Source organism: Hemiscyllium ocellatum, unplaced genomic scaffold (assembly GCF_020745735.1).
Source record: "Hemiscyllium ocellatum isolate sHemOce1 unplaced genomic scaffold, sHemOce1.pat.X.cur. scaffold_295_pat_ctg1, whole genome shotgun sequence".
In the NCBI taxonomy this organism is placed as follows: Eukaryota; Metazoa; Chordata; class Chondrichthyes; order Orectolobiformes; family Hemiscylliidae; genus Hemiscyllium; species Hemiscyllium ocellatum.
In genome coordinates, this window is record NW_026868261.1 from 784,920 (window position 1) to 801,441 (window position 16,522).

Below are 16,522 nucleotides of genomic sequence, written 5' to 3' on the forward strand. Positions count from 1 at the left end.
CAGGAATGCACTCATTCTCTTTCTTGCTAAATGTTTTTTGATATAACTTTTGTAACTCCTCATCTTTCTGCTGTAATTCAATCACCTTAGCAGAGCTAAAATACTTTCATGTTTTCATACTTGCTCCTTCTGTTCCACTTATCTGGTCAAAAAGAAACTTTCGGATAACTCTGTGTCAGCTTCCTTATCTCTGCCTTTATCCTGCTTCAACCAGTGCATTGTGATGTACTGATGATGTAATCAGGGAAAATTCCTGGATAAACATTCTCCAGGTCTTCAGTTGCCTGCATCTCCACTGACTTTTCAACTAGAATAGGCAGCACGCCTACCAGTTAATCAGCTATATTATTTGCAAGGACAATTTTTATTCCTGGAGCTGAGAGTTAGGGGTCCAGTACACCTACCACACATTCTCCGCTCTTCTCTGGACTCCATCGCCTCACTTTACATAACTGAGCACTTTTTGCCTCACTATGAATTCCTGTTCCCAGCACATTTTCTGGCAATAGTCTCTCAAGAGTTCATAAAGCCTTACCCCTCAGCATTACAGACTGAAAATATCCTGTGTCAATTAATATTGGATCCTCTTTACCAATTACTCCTGGCCTATGTGAATAAACTTTACCCTTCCATGTAGATATTTAACGCCGATTTAGCATGTCCACTGATCATCTTGGACACTCTGAGGCAGTTGCATAACTCCCCCTGTGCTTTTTATTACTAGTTCAACGAAACTTCCAGGCTTGTCTTGTTATCCTACAGCTGGATTTCTCCCAGATCACCAACACTGAATTTGTGTGGCCCACTTTCTTACAATGAAAACAACATAGTATTTAAACTTCTTTGTCTCCCTCAAGGTTTTCTTTATTACCATGGTAAATTATCCTTACACTTTACACTGTGATCCACATTTCCCTTTGCACGTGAGGATATCGCTTTCTCCAATTTCTGTCCCTCAGAGACAAGAACTGGTTCTGGAAAGCAAATCAAGTTTTTGGATCAGTTCATAATCATCAGCCATTTCAGCAGCTAACATTGCTGTTTGCACTTTCTGCTCTTCCACCTGAGTTTGCACTACTTCAGGGAGTGAATTTTTGAATTCCTCCAAATACTAACCTCTCTAGGGGCAATATAGCTTTGCCTGAATTTTAAAGCTCTTATCCAACTATCGAAATCAGTCTGTTTGATCCTTAGAATCTCAGTGTAGGTTTGACCAGGATCCTCATTAGATTCCTGAAAGGTTGCCTATGTTGACTTAATGATTTTTTTTAACCTCTTCAGACTCCCCAGATACCTCTTCTGATAGGGATGTGAATACCTCACCAGTCCTACCTACAAGTTTCGTTTGGATCAACAAAACCCACATTGCCTCTGGCCACTGCAGTTGTTGAGCCAACTTTTCAAATGAAACGAAAACGTCATCCCATTCTTCTCATCAAGTTGAGGCAATGCTTGAACATAAGCAAACAAATTCTCACCAGGCTTCTGACTACCAGGGGTTGCTCATCCGCACTGTCTTCCTTACTAAGCCCAACCTCAGTCGTTATCTCCAGTGTTTAACACTTACTTCTCTTTTTAAGTGTCAGTTTTTGCTATTCAAAAGCTCTCTCTTTCTCTCTCCCCTGCTGCTTTCTCTTTTGCCATTCTTTCTTTTTACTCTCTGTTCTGCTGCTCTCTCTTTCCCCCTTCTTCTGCATTTTATTGAAAGTGAAATGCTTCATTTATGCTGCCCTTTCCTTACGTCTCGCCACTAACTCAAGATGTTTCATTTGCAACTGAATTCTTTCCATCTCTACAGATTCTGATGGTTTCTCCAGCAAGATTAATTAACGAGCTACTGCTGTAATTACCTCTCCTTTCCTTACAGAAGCAGTCAGTCCCAATTCCAGCTTCTCTGCTTATTCTTGCAAATTGGTCTTATTCACTTTTCGTTAAAATTTCCGAAGTCACTGTATGCACACCTAGGAAACGTTTGGCGAGTGAAATAGCCATTACTATTCGAAGCTTTCTCAACCCAGTCAAACGAATACCCGAACTAAAGACACTAGCACCTCCCACTCGCTGTTGAAAATCCAGCAATGAGCCTCCAGTCCGTTATGGATGAGGCTCGACTACTCAAAACATTCTTAAGCAAGCAGCCCAGAGCATAACTTTGCAGTTTGTTTTGGTAATTACCCAATGAAAATTACCAAGAGTAATTTAGCTAGGGTGACTACTAGATTTTAAATCACAGAAAAACGTTATTCACAAAATTACACAATGAAACACAATGAACAGAATAAAGAACCCCTACAGAATTCAACTGATCCAGCTAGACATAATTATGCTATTCCAAATACACACAATAGTCAATAATCAAACTCACTTGAAATAACGTCATAATGGAATGCATGTTTCCAGTTTGAAGCTAAATGGCAGAAAAGAGAGAGTTTCCACACAGCTCCCAGTTGAAGTTCCCAGTTCAAGACTCAACTGAAAACTGCTCAGCTCAACTCAACTCAGCTAGCTCAGCTAAAAGAGCTGACCACTCCCCGTTCATTATACAAGTCACTTCGAAAGCTTGACCACTTTCGCCTTTCGTTTCACCTGTTTGCATATAAATAAAAGGCCTCTGAATATCCCTTTCATATCTGTACCAAACCAGACTGATCATAGCCTGGCCCCGTTTTATTGATGCGCTGAAAAACATCAAGGACAGAGTCTACTTGAGCCAATGAACAGCTTTTAGCAAAAAAGAAGGATTGGTTTGTGACAGAGAAGACAGGCTATTGTTCTGTATGGAGGTCAGAAGCTGGTGGGAATATTTAATACTGTCAGAGTGTGGCTGATGACAAATTTGTGAACAACATGATGTTCAATGCAGGGTCACACACCAACTGTACAACCAGACAGTGAGAGTTCATTCAGAACCTGGAGCTCTCTCTCTCAATCAACATGGGGGCTCCATAGAGCTCTGTAAATTATCATAGAGTCATAGAATCCTATAGCATGGAGACAGGCCATTAGCACAAACTGGTTCATGCTGATCAAAATGTCCATCCATGCTAACCCCATTTCCCTGCACTTGTTCCATATCCTTCTAAACCTTTTCTATCTATATATTTGCCCAAATGTGAAGACACATATCATGAAAAACATGTTATATCTAATGCTATACGTGTTTTGTTTTGTAAATAATGATTGTTGATTGATAACACTCCAGTGTTAATGCAATCACATTTTTATTCTTTTTGTAGCGTTACAGATTAAACACTTATTTCCTTCACACTCTCCTCATGGTACCATCACTGCAGGGAAACGTCTGGTGAAACTCCATTACACCGTCTCTCTGCAGTAAGGAGATTATTGATTATAAATGAAACAAAATACTGTCTCAAGTATACTCCACAATTGCAGGACGGTGTCTTCACTCTGATACTTTAATCATTTTGTAATGAACGATACTACTCATTATTGTGCTGATTACTTGCTGAGTCATAGTGTCATAGAGATGCACAACATGGAAACAGATCCTTCGGACCGACCCGTCCATGCCAAGCAGATATCCCAATCCAATCTAGTCCCACTTGCCAGTACCCGACTGCTCTGTAGGGATTCTGTTAGTGCCTCATGATCAAGGACATCCAGCTCCTTTTCACCAAGAGCACTTCCCATCATCTCGCCTTCTCATAAATACAAAATGAGAAAGATTGCATTTTTTGTCAATCATTTATTTGGCTTATGAAGCAAAGTCACACCAACAACAACATCACTATTGCCATTGGAGTTGATTGGAGATACTGAGGGGGCGATTATCCAGCTGTATTATCTCTGAGTATGAATCCAGGGAATCAGGTAATGACCCAGACACTGGATCCGAATCCCACAACGGCAAATGTTGGAAATTGAATTCAATAAAATATCAGCAATTAAGAATCAAATGAAACAATGCAACCATTGTCGATTGTCCTAGCTAGGACCCTAATGCACTTCAGGAAAGGAAATCCAACTTCTTCCGTTTGTCGGGCTTACATGTAACTCCACAGCAATGTGGTTAACTCTCGGTTGCAGTTTGAAATAGCCAAACCAGCCACTCAGTTATATCAGTCACTACAAAGCCTCAAAGAAATGAAACAGCATGGATCTCAGCACTGACTACTTACAGCCCACGGACTGCAGTGGGTCAGGAAGGCATCTCACCAAAAACTTCTCAAGGACAATGAGGAAAGCGAATTAAATACTGGGCCAGCATCCCATTAATAAATAAAAGAAGATGATCCACCTCAGGGAAGAGAGAAAAACAGACATAAAATCTTTAAACAGGAACTTTGACGCATACCTTACATGGTCATTATTATCAGTAATATGTGAACAGGAGAAACATAAGTAAGGTCTAATTTCATTTTTTATTTCCATCCCAGCTGATCATCAACAATCTCTGTGCTTCTTTCTCTCTATCTCTCTCTTTCTCCATCTATTCACATCAGTCCTTCTCCCCTTCATAACAGATGTCGGTGTCACCAACATCGATCACGCTATTTCTGATGTACAGTCATTAGAATCGAATTGCCAATTCTATTTTTCTCTCGACCCGAGGGGGCTGCCAAATCTGCTCAATTTGTCTGGCACTTTCTCGTTCTTTATTGTTTCTGATCTGTTGCATCATTCTTTGCTTTATTTAACCTTTAATTTTGTTATTACTTGGAATGTCTGCATCACTGACAGCATGTTTTGACCTTACCAAATGTGAGGTCATTCTTTCAGGCAGTACAGAACAAAGCACATTGCTGTGTGACTCACATAAATCTTAAGCCAGACCAGATAATAACGCAAGTTCTATTTACCAAAGGACATCAGTGAATTAGATAAACGTATAGACAAAATGCTGGAAATGATATGGTTGTTATTTCCAATTCCTGTCTTTTGTATTTACTTTCTGACATCGTCTGTGGTAGGATGTGGAATAGCATCTTTCTGTGTAATAGCCTGTGCATCTGAATTACATTTCTTCCGACATTACTGCGCTGAGAGAGTGTTTCTGTCATAATGTTATTTTAGAGACAACAACAAAGTTGCAATCGAAATATTTGCAACTGAAAGAGTGCTTAGAAGAGAGGTGTAACCATAATATCTGAATTTGACCAAAGCACAGATAATGGTTTACAAAGCGTCAGCATTGAAGCCAAGTTGGTGACTGGGCATATAATTGAGCTGGTAGTGGATAGGTTTTATGATAGCAGAATACCGAGACACAAATGAATTTTATTTATTTAAATTCGGAATTTTGACAGTCTCGTTCTCAGATGTTTGCGAGGGCGGCGGTGTGGGCGGTTCTGAAATTTGTGTGTAATCAATGGAATTTTCATTTGAAACTGAAGACAATAGTTTCCGTCTTTGTCAAATATAGATAACAGAAATAGTAACGAAGTTCACCATGGTTGAAGAGATTAATAAATGGAGAGATGAAGGAACTTACCAGGAACACCAACAATAGCGAGGATAGGATAGTAACCCGCCTGGATAATCATCAATGCACCATATATCCGATCTGGTAATGTTGACCAAGACGCGGAAAAATAGAAAAGACCCCAGGATAAACCCCTGTCCATTGTTGCAGCATTCCAGTCTCATGTTCTCAGATTCTGATCCATTAATGGATCATTCCAAACTATTCTCAGATGTTTAAATCTCCTTTTTCTGTCTCTGCAGCTGTTGATCCCTTTGAGCGCTGGAGTTGATGCATCTGCTGCTACAATGGCATAAACCATTGCAAGAGGCACCTTACTAATAGGAGATGGAAAACATCCAGTGACACAGCTAGGATCCATGGAGACTAGCATCACTCACAGTCACTGAACAAACAGCTCCATTTAACCCCTTTCAGTATGGTCCTTTCTGTTCACAAAAACTCTGGACTGGATTGAATGTTGGCACTGTTGGCTATTGATCACATTTCCCATCACCTATTGCTCTCGTGAAGTTAGTAGTGAGGGAGAATGATGCATGTTTTCTTATTGCAGACTAGATGATTCTGCTGTGTTATCCATTTGCAATACTGTAACCGGCTGAACCTCGCACCACCACCACCCTCAAAAACTACAATCTACATGCTGTTACCGTGCAGATCTCTCCTCGACTAGAACAGGCACCAGCCAATATGTTTACAGTGGATATATTTCCACTCCAATACATAGGAAATGTGAATTTGCCTGGGCATTCCTTTAATTGGTCTAATAAGGCAATTTTGTATCTTCAACATTCAATGTGCTTCAGCACTTTTTTAAATATAAACTCACGAACACCTTAACACACTTTATTAAACACAAGTTTCTTCACATTCCCCTCATGGTAACATCATGCCAGGGTTTAGTCTGGTGAAAACCCTTTGCTGATTAAACCTGTACACAATACATCTAAAAGTCTCTCAACAAAACACTATCATTGGGAAAGATGCATTTACTCTGGTACTTTAATCATTTTGCATGGCCAGCCACATATCATTTACTTCCTGCTGTGTAAAAAATCTATTTGTGACTTATGACCAAGCACATCCAGGTCTTTTTCAACAACAGCACTTCCCAACCTCTCACTATTTAATGAACATAAACGTGAATGATGATATTTGCTGTTCATATCTGAAATATCTTGCAAAGAGCTATTGGCCAAACACTGATCCTTCTGATACCCCAAAGCCTTCACTCCAGATAATTATACTACTCTCTCCATTCCCCCGATTATCCAACTTTTAATACATTCGGTGTATTCCACCCCTACCTACCCATGGACTCTAACATTCTCTACTCACCTCTATTCAACCATGTCAACCATCTTTTGAAAATTCAGATGCTTCATTTCCACTGGTTCTCGATTGTCGATGTCACAACAGACAACCTGCACAAAATCCAGCAGGTTTATCAAAGATCAAGATCATTTCCGCTTCCTGAATCTAGATTGACTCTTCCGAATCATGACATTATTTACCAAGTGTCTAGTTGTTACATTCCTTACAAAAGGTTCCAATGTTTTTCTTACATCAAGCTTTCCACACTGTTGTTTGCTCTCTCTGTCCTGTTTTAAATATTTAGGTTTACAATCGCTGCTTTCCAGTCTGGAGGATCCTCTCCAGAATCTAACCAGCTTTGAAGAATAATCAGTAATTCTTTCACTAGCTCTACTGCCTCCTCCTCAATACTCTGGGATGTAGCTCATCAGATGCAGCAATACACCAACCTTAAATTCAGTGAGGTTTTGAAAGACGTACCTGTTATTAATTCTAATTTCCTGCTGTTCCCCATTTTCACCAGTCACTCTGTTCCCCCTGTATTTCTGGAAGTTTCTTTCTGTATCTTCCTCAGGGGGATGGACACAATACATTGCTCTCAGCGGACAGATTGGTTCTGTCAGCCAGTGAATATATCGGAGGACTGCACTCCAATGATGATGGATATGTTACTCACTCCTGCCTGGAAAGTTCCAGAATTAATCCAGTTGAATTCGTGGTGAACATCAGCATAGTCCTGTCACTGGTGTGAGGCTACGCAGTATACTGAAGGAAGGGACACAGCTCAGTGACCACCTCAATTTTGGTTTCATACCTGACACCTGGTCCAACTTAGACAAATGTCCTGTGAAATCCCAGGAAAGATAATGCACTGTCCTGCACCTCCATATTTATAGAGCTTCCATTCTGTGGAGCCTCATCTCCATTTGTTTGCCATGGTCCCAGACACTCTGTAAATGCAGTGTACAGAGTGGGGTCACCAGACCCAGCAGCTGACAACACAAACCCAAGATAAGCATCCCCAGAAACTCCACTGATTTTCCAATGACAGGAACAAGTCAATTCCCCACATGGCACGTGCGCGCGCTCAGTGTTGAAAACTATTTCCACTCCTGAGTTTCACTTCCTGGCTGAGAAAGCCGTTGCATCTCTGCACACTTCCACAGTAACAGTTTCTCTCTCCAAAGAATCAGTTGACAATGTAACATTACCTTTCTCTATATCTCAGCAACTATAAGGGCAGCATTAATATTGCTAATGGATTTGATCATCACACTCAGAGAAGAGAGGTACAGGGAACCTAACTCACTTTAAACAGGGACAAATCTAAATGGATGCAATACTCAGGAATATGGGAAAACGGGGGAATGTGAGAATAACTTGCGATTTTGTTTTCCTTTCAGTTCATCATCAGCAATCCCTTTGCTCACTTTTTTTTAAATCTCTTTTTCTGGCCATTTTTCCATTCATTCAATTTAAACCTGGCCCCCACCTCTCTCTCCAACCCAACCATCCATTATACCAGGATAAATAATATTATTTCCCAGTTTGCTTTCAGTTGTGAAACAGGGTCACTGGAATCAAACCGTTATCTGCATTTCTCCTGACAGAGGCTGCCATACCTGCGAGATTCTCCAACACTTTCAGATGTTGGAAAATTTTATTTTTGATCTCTACCACCCACCGGTCATTGGTTTATTTCACCTTTCATGCTATTGTTTCTCGGGATGCCAGCATCACGGGCAAGGGTAGCATTTGTTGTACATCACTAATTGTCCTTGACTATGCGGCCATTTATCAAGACAAAATGGAACCCACAATGTTGTTGTGGGTCTGAAGTCGCACTGAGTTCAGACTGGGTAATAATGTTAAGTTTCTTTAGCAAAGACTATTAGTGAAATAATGAAAATAAATCTTAACGGTTTCTGGTTTCCATGAGTGAAATTAGGTTTCATTTCAATTTTTGTCATTCGAATTTTAGCTCTGTCATCGGCTGTGGTAGGATTTTAAATACAACCTTGGAGTCACAGCCCGTGCCTCTGAATTACCCGTCTAGTGACATGATCACTCTGATACAGAGTCCTCATTGCCTCGTTCGTATTCCTTAGTTCCTGCCAGAGAGAGATGGCGGGGAAATCAGTTAAACTACCAACAATCAAACGGATTTTGGGGAAAAAAGAGAAAGAGAGATTGAGAGACAATTTCACGTAAGATCACAGGTTTCACAACGCTGAAATGAAGACATTTCGACAGCATCCTGCAACATGAGCCTGTATTCCCAGGAATAATAGGTGAAGGGGAGATTGGCGTCAATAAAGATGAGGGAGAGTTTTAGATGAACATTTGTTCTGCAACTTTGTAAATGGGTGTGGGTTCATCAGAGTCTTCGACTCATTGGGCTAAATCTAACAATAGTTTGTCTCAGTGACATTTTTATTGAGTGTGACAGAGGGATTGTCTGTACCAGATTGAACTAGTTTCATGGTGCTATCTTATTGAACTCACCACATTAACTACCCAATCTCATAGTGTTCCTCGCATTCAATGCCACCCCAATTCTCCAACCCAACGTGGCTGGAGGGACTCACCATCGCACTGATACCTCTGGCTATTCTATGATCACTGACACTTGTGCCATCTTTCAAAGGACAATGGACACACTGTTGTACTTCCTCAGTTTGGAGCCACCCTGCACAGGTGACCCCGAGCATGACAGATAAGGGGAACTAACAGAACGATTTTTCAACAGGGGCACAGAGGTCCTAGTGGGTGGGCTAGAATGGGGGGTCCATTCTCTTCCCAGAGGAGGCCTGAGCATGGTCTGAGCTCACCACCCAGCTCAGTGCAGTACCTGCGGTCTCCCTCTCTCCCTCACACACACGCACACACTTTAATATGAATTCCAGTTAGTGTTCCAAAGAATTCCCATTTTCAGGTACAGGAACTTGCAGCCATTCAACCTCCTGGGTTCCTGCAAAAATATGCACTTATTTTATATCCAATCACAATTAGTATTTCTGGCTATTTCACTTTGTCTCACTTTATTGTATTCAGCCAAACACTGCTTCTAAACACTTGTCATGTTATGAAATACAATTTTGAGCAGAGAACGTTTTATCCACAGCTGTTATCTTGAACGTTATCTGAATTGTACCATTTTCCTTGTTATGAAAGTTTCTCTTGCCCTTTGCCTGTACCTGTTTCTGTCTGTAACAGTTACATAGTCTCCCACTCAGTTGGCTGGATGGCTGGTTTGTGATACAGAGGGAGGTCAGCAGCGCAGGTTCAATTCCCCCACACTGACAGAGTTTACCATGAAGGGGACGCTCTCTCAACAAAGGGCAATCTAGCATGGCCAAACCATTCTAAGCTGCACATCTGTGTACTCTGGGAGCAAACTGGAGCATTAGGAGGGAATCCACACAGATATATGGAGAATGTTCAAATCATCTGAGGTTGGAATTCAACCCGTCTCCTTGGTGATGTGCGGCCGCAGTGCTAACCACATATCCATCATACTCCTCAGTTGGTTCTGTCAATTACTTGTGGCTGACTGAAGAAATCCAACTGGCTTGTTCTGATAACTGAACCTGATCCAGTCTTAGACCTTTATCATTGGTCATATTGCCAACTTGGTTACATTCAAAATTTGTGGTGAGCGGTGGAGGAGTGGGACTAGAAATGAAAACAGTGACACCCTCCAACCTCAGTCAGAACCGGAACGAGGAGAAATTCACGAAGTGGGAATTCATTCAAGTGGGAATTCTCTCACCCAGATGATTGGGAGGGCTGAATTTTCATATTATATCGAGGCTGACTTTGTATGGTTTTCCATAGACTGGTGAATCAGGGTGTGAGATAAGAGAAAAGTGCAGCTGGGAACACAATGAGATGAACCATGACCTTATTGACTGGGGGAATAATGTCAAAGGGCTGAATGGCCCAGTTGTGTCTGTCAGCCCTATGTTCTGATGTTCCATTCAGCCCTACGGTCCTGCTGTGCAGGAGCAGATTGAGGCCACTTCGATGGTTTGGTGTAGTTTGGCAAATGTATTGGAAATTCCAGGCTGGGTCAGGCAGTGACCCCCTTCCCCCAGTCCCTCTTTTCAGGCTTCTCCTCTCAGTCACTTCTGCTCCTGATGTAGGTCATGTTACAGGCCCAGATTCGCATTGAATACAGCCCCCATGCCCCACCCAAGGTCAACTCAGACAAATCCTCTGCTGTCTGTGAATGCAACATTTAACATCATGACTTCCAGGAAAATAGTCAATTATTTTCCAAAAACATAAATAAGAACGTAAGAAATAGGAACCTGCGCTGTCATTCATGAAGAACATGGCGGATCTACTCCAATGCTCAACTCCACTTTCCTGCTCCCTTGCATCCCTCAACTCCCTGAAATGTCACAAAACAATCCACCCATCTGTAAATACAATCAGTGACCCAACCTCCACAACTCGCGGGGTTAGGAAATTCCAGCCATTCACTACCTTCTGAAAGAAAACATTTCTTTACATCTCAGTTTGAAATCGATATTCCTTATTCTGTATCTACATCCCCGACTTCGAGACTCTGCAATGGGTTGGAATCACATTCTCAATATCGACTTTGTCAAGCCCCCTCTGTATCCTGTCCGTTTCATTAATGACACCCTCATTCATTTAAACCACAATGAATAATTGCTTCAGCATTTTTGATGTATTGAATAGTTCAATCCTTTCATTCCAGGGACCAGTCTAATGAACCAACATTTCCGCATCAACATGCTGACGTTTTGTTTCATACACAGAAACACACCACTCCGTTGTACTGCTCCTTTTTTGGGAGTTCTCTCCATTTAATAACAGCCTGCCTTATGGTTGTCAGTGTCATCGTCAAATTCAAATGTATATTGCACTCAACTCCGCCGTCAGGAGCTGAGTGCAGCTCTTGCAAGCATCTCTTGTCATCGGACTGATATTTTTGGTACTCCAGTAGATACTTTTTTTCATAAAGTTCGATGGGGCGTGACTCTCCGATTTCTAAGTGTTTACCAAGTGTCATCACATGCTAATGCATTATCCACCATAATATGAGCTTCTGTCTTGCGAAGAACCTTTATTTAGTGATATCTTGTGGAAAATCTCTGGAAAGCCTCATGTCTACCAGTCCCCCTTTATCAAGGCCACTTGTTACATTCTCATGGATTTCCAGAAAAACTTTGCATGATTTTACAGGCAAAATGTAGTTCGCCTTTAACAAGACCATGCTGACTCTGTGTGAAGCTTTTCTAAATGTTCTGCAGTCCCTTCCTTAATAACAGAGTCTCACAGATTCCCAGCAATAATGGTTAGGCTAAGTGGTTCCTTCTTTCAGTCTCACTTGTTTCAGGCGCCACATTGGAGGGTCTCCAGTTTCACTGGATCACTCCTTTAATCCAGAGAGTTATGGAATATTTCACACAGAGCCACCAGCCACTCTGAGACCACTTCTTATAAAACCAGCTATGAATTGTTGATGGTCTTATCTGTTTGAGAAATGCCTTGTTCCTTCTGTTAGAGACAGCTTCCCTCCTATTATTATTTTGTTAATACCATTGAGATGTTTACAGCACCTTCCCCTGTGAGGAACGATGTAAAATACTGGTGTAAATTATCTGTCTGTTCCCTGTATCCAGTTCCCCAGTCACACCCTCCAAATGTCCTCAATATACTTTCCTGACTTTCTTTTTACCAAAGATCACACACACCCCTTGAACTCTTCTTGCATACATGGAAAAGCTCGTGCTGCTTGTTTTTATATTTCTTGCCTATTTGCTTACATCACATCTTTTCTTCCCTTTCCTTCACTTTCTATATTCATACAATCATATCGCATACAAACACAAACTTTGATCGAACTTGTCCATTCCGGCCAGATTTTCCAAACGAAACTATTCCCATCAGCTTGCATTTGGCACATATGCCTCTAAACGGTTCGCATTTATATGTTTGTCCAAATGTCTTTTAAATGTTGGAGCTGTACCTGCATCTGCCAGTCTTCCTCTGGCAGCTCATTCCATAAACACATCACCCTCTGTGTTAAAAAAAGAAGTTCCCTCTTCCTCCCTTTTAAATCTTCCCTCTTCCAGCATAAACCAATGGCTCAATGATTTAATTTTCCTATCCTGTGTAAAAGATCTTGGCTTTTCACCCTGACCATGCCTCCCCTGATTTTGTAAATTTCTATAATGTCACCCCTCAACCTCCTACTCTCCATCTGATACTAACTTCAAGAACAAGCATTGAAAGTTAAGCACTGTAAATTTGAAACAATGTTAAAAGTGGCAGGTAAACAGCCCTCGGCCCAGACTTCGTACTGTCATTTGGTTTCTTCTTTATGTTACAATACTAAGGCAGCATGAAAATCTTACTAGTGCCAATAAGCCGGCAAGCACCTGAATTCCTTTGTCTGATTCCTGTGATAATTTCTACAGTGAAAATGTATCTCAGGCCACAGATCTATGTAATTCTACATCTTCAACACTCTCCCTCCTGGCCTCCATATGGCTTTATGTGGTTGTGTTTTCTGTATCTTGCACTCAATAGAGAGAACCCCTATCCTCATTCTCATCTTAATTTAAACTCATTTTATATCATGTTCTCGTTCACCACAGCTAAAAGCCTGTTCATCTGTTGTCACACCCTCAGTTCCCTGTCACCTACCCCCCACATCTGGCAAGGAACTAAAATGCCCAGTTTCCAATCCTTTTTAGTTCTGAAGAAGTGTCCACTGGACCTACTTAGTTTCTTCAGCAATTTGTGTTTTTCAACATTATCCAAAGATGTGTGTCAAATCTGCTCAAAAGCCGTGTCCAGCACAGAGCGCTGTACATTGGGAAGTGAACAAAAACGCAAAGTGCACAGGTTCATTGGCTCTGAAACGACATAAGGCTGGCATCACTGACACGACAGATGGTCAGGGAGAGAAACAGAGGAAAAACATTCACTTCAAACATAGAAGATGGCATTACAGGAAAGAAAATGATTCAGATTAATATGTTAAAGTATCTGAGTAATGTAACAAATTAGAGGTGTGACATCAAGGAGAGACCCTCAGCAGAATGAGATTATGAAACTGGCTGTGCCCTCACATCAGAAGCCAGGTTAGGTTACTGAGTACAGGGCTGGTAGGTGAATGGGTCTCGGTGTGAACTGGGGGGAAGTCAGTAGAATTGATTTGCAGATATTGCAGCTCACACTGGATTATCATGTGATGCTGTGGATCTCAGCAGCAGCTGCAGCAGAATTGCATTCAACCACAATCCAAAACTTTTCCCTCAGGATAATCCATCACTCGACCATTATCATCAAGCCGAGTGATGGTTCAGTGGGGGGTTTGGGTGAACACGTCAGAGTCAGAACCATGTGCATCTAAACCTGATGATAACCCATTAAAGCTACTGCACTTGACTGGTTACATTACTAACAGCAGAACTATCATCTGATGGAGGGGGTGAAATGATCCCAAGACAAACTGATATGATCAAAACTCTGCAGTCAAGCCACATCCAGTCATCAATGTCGATGGGCTATTAAACAACTTACAGGAGGAGAGGACTCCACAAATATCCGAGCCCTGCACATCAGTGTACAAGACAAGGTTTTAATATTTGCACCATCCTGAGCCAGAAGTGTTGAGCGGATGATCCACCTCATCCTCCTCATGATGCCCACAGAATCACAGATGTCAATCTTCAACGAAATCGATTCGCTGCACGTGACATGAAGAAACAGCTGAACACAGTAGATATGACGACGGCAATGGTCCCGGACACCATTCCTGCAATAGGAATGAGGATTGTACTGCACAACAAGTCGTGTCCCTGGGGAAGCTGTTTCAATCCAGCTCTAACTCTGACATCTGCCTGGCCAAGTGGAAAGTTCCTCAATAATATCCAGTCCCATAACAAGGGAATGACTGCAGTCTGACCATTTACCACGCCCTCAGTCCCGTCACGATTATCACATTGGTGGGAGTTCTTTTTGACAGAGCTGTCAAACAGCACAGAAATAATGTGCTCAGTGTGGTTTCCGATAGGTCCCCATGTGGAGATAGTGTTGTTGTGGAAATGTCACTGGATTACTGATCCAGATCGGGATAATGCTCTGGCAGCTGGTGGAAGTTAAAAACAATTCACAAAATATCAAGGCATAAAATCTGGTGCCAGTAATATTGGTCTAATGTCCATTGTAAACATCTGTTCCTTTCCCAATGTACTTTCAGGAAGTGAATCTCCTGTGCTTCATGGTCTGGCCTACAAGTGCCTCCTGACAAACAGACATGTGATAAACTCTGCAATGGTCTCTGAAACGGCCAAGCAAGATACTCAATTGTCCAAATTGCTCTGAGTTCTTAACGGATAAAACCAGACAGAACACGGCAACAGGCTTGGTTTTGGAGAAGGGAACGGGAAACACAGTCCTGTCGACCAGACAGATGCTGCCTTCCTAATGTTTAAGAGCTTGTGACAACAATGACAGAGCTTTCCCGCACACTGCACAGAAACATCAGGAAGGGAGCAGGATATTAGACACTTATAGCTTTCCTTATTCTAGCTCATGGAGACAAGTTCACTTTTATAACCCTAGTCAATACATTTTTCAGAACCTCATCAATTCATGTCTTATGCTGCTCAATGATTGACTGTCCAACCCATACAATCACAGAAACACTGGCTCTGTACTGTCATAAATACAGCACGATCTACATTAGTTCCACTTTCCAAAATGAGGCCCATAGCCATGTATGTTATGGCACTTCAAGGGCACGACCACGTATTTATTAACGGTTGTGAGGTTACCTGCCCTCTCAGGAAGTGCATTCCTGACCCCAACAGGCTCTGGATGAAAACCAATCGTCAAATCCTCAGTAAACATCAAACCCTTCACTTTAACATGATACTCTCTTGTTCTTCGCCCTTTGACTGAAAGGAACAGCTGCTGTCTATCTATGCTGTATATGTCCCTGGTAACCTTATCCTTCTGAAGCACATCCCTCTCAGCCTTCTCTGCTTCAAAGTAAACCACCCGAGCTGATTTACTCCATCCAAGGGAACATCCTGGTGAATCTCCACTGCACCCTGTTCAGTGCAATCACATACTTCCTGTAATGTGACTCCCAGAACTGTACATAGTATTCCATTTGGCCTCACCAAAGTTCCATATAGCTCTTGTAATCTGTGCCGCCATGAATAAAGGCTATGTTTATGGTCGCTATGCTTTGTCAACTTGTGCATTAACGTGTTTAATCACATTCAGGGATGTTTCCAGCACCCTCTCAGCTTACTAGTGTGCTGCTATTCGTTGAGTCCTCCCCTGTCTGGTTCCTTCATCTAAAGTACATCACCTCATATTTATCAGGGGTACATTCCATCGGCCATTGATCCACCCATTTGATCATTCCATCAGTATCTTCCTGTAATATAAGACCTTCCTCCTCACGGCCAACCAACCACCCAAACTTTGTGTCAAATGCAAACTGATTTATCACACTCACCCTAACCCCCTCCAAATTCACAGCTGCATCATTTATGAATGCTATAAACAGGAAGGTTAAAGAACACACAGCACCAGGTTATAAGCCAACAGTTTTATTTGTACGCACTAGCTTTCCCAGCGCTGCTTCTTCATCGTGTGATTATGCTGTTCGAAATGTCGTGCTTAAATAAACAGTTGGATTATCATCTAGTGTTCTGTAAATTTTTAACTTTGCCCAAGCCAGTCCAACACTGGCATCTCAGA